Below are 1864 nucleotides of genomic sequence, written 5' to 3' on the forward strand. Positions count from 1 at the left end.
GCTTATCCGGATTGTTCAAACCGACTTAAAACTAAAAGATTACGTTCTCTCGCGTGAACTCATTCGGGAGTGGTGACTTTCCACGTATTTCCAACTTCTGAGCCTGCTCGCCTGAAGTTATGGTTGATTGCTCTTCGGCTGGATATCAACACACCCATTAACGTAAACTACGCCAGAGCGCGTACACAGCTCACGCACCGGATACCGTGTGCGCACCCAAAGACAGTTGGACATAGTGGTGTATTAGAGGTAAAATATGATATAAATACTGTTCGGTTTCTGGCACAAACCGATCGTTTCGTGTCTTAAGACATCAATGTGTCGTCACGAGCTGCAGGGTTTAATTTGGATTTGTCTGTGCATGTTTTTTTTACTCTCATAGATTTTGTTACCATTGCCATGCATTATACGACTGATAGACTGCAACGGCTGGAATTAAAAATACGTTTGTGTTCTACTGAAGAAACAAAGTCACCTACATCTTGGATGCCCTGGGGGTAAGCAGATAAACATCAAATTTTCATTTTTGGGTGAACTATCCCTTTAATAATACAAATGTTGCATTATTGTACACATTTTAAAGTTGTATTACTTTTTGTTCCTAAAATACACACTTCTCCTGTGATCAGGATAATCCTGATGTTTTTTTGGATCAGATATCCTGTTCAGTTCGGTTTTTGAACAACACATACTGAAAGATTGATCCAGATCAAAACCAAGACTGGATTACAAAATAGAATCTGATTTCAGAATCTTTTTTTTTTCTTTTGAAAAGCCCATTTTCAGGATTTGCTCCAATCCGATTGCCAACAACCTATTACATTTCTGTTGAACAACTGTTGAACAAATTAGTTAAGTGAATTATTCACTTACACAAAAGACGCCACCTACTGGCCATATGATGTGACCTGAAGAGATAAAATCAGGGCCCGTATTCACAAAACGTTTTATCTTACCACTAAGAGTTCTCCTAAATAGCAGTTAAAGTTTTTAGCTAAGAGTTTTCTCTTAAAACCTATTCACAAAGCTGCTGAGACAAACGGGGGCGGGGTTGACCTCGTTGCTATGGATGATGTCAGCATGCTTACTAACTATGCACACAGTGATTGGCTGATAGTCTCTGTCAGCGATTTATTCATAGAAATATTGTAGAGCGCACTATTATGTTGCCACATTCAAATAAAGATTTTAAAATGGAGGCTAAATGTCTAATGTTCGGTTAATTGTCAGTCTCTTACATGTGTGCTTCTCGTAAACAGTTAGTGGATATGCATATAAACAGCCTTTTAATTAACAGAGTAGAATAATCATGACTGATAGTAAGACATGCAAACATAAAAACAAAACAAACAACTGGACGCAAGAACAGCTGTTACTTCTTGCCCAACTGGTTAATGAAAACAAAGATATCATCAAAGTTAAATTTGGAGCTGGGGTAACCTCCAAAACCAACGGCGATACCTTTTTAAAAGGTCATTATCATCAAATGTTTCTAAAATGTTTACATTCCAAGGCAGATTGCCGGCAACAGCCATTTTAGAATAGTTTGTGGCTTGGTCTTAGTGACTTAGGAGTCCTCTTCACTACTCCTAACGTTTCACAGATTTAGGAGCTAGTTTTAGTGCTAAAACGCTTTGTGAAATACTCAGAGCAAAAATGTAGGAGTCCTAAATTTAGGACTGACACGCCCATTATTTTTGGAAGGCCAAACAAAGTAGTTTTGTTTTCACAACGAAAACACACAGCTGCTTGAGTGAGCGACGCCCGGCGGATTCGACAAAGGAGTGTCCAGCGGGCTTGCGGCAACCACATGTGACGACCCCGGGCTGGACTCCGCTTCGTCCACGGTGAAAGCCGATCCGGC

Source organism: Sinocyclocheilus anshuiensis, unplaced genomic scaffold, assembly GCF_001515605.1.
Source record: "Sinocyclocheilus anshuiensis isolate Anshui unplaced genomic scaffold, SAMN03320099.WGS_v1.1 scaffold537, whole genome shotgun sequence".
Classification (NCBI taxonomy): domain Eukaryota; kingdom Metazoa; phylum Chordata; class Actinopteri; order Cypriniformes; family Cyprinidae; genus Sinocyclocheilus; species Sinocyclocheilus anshuiensis.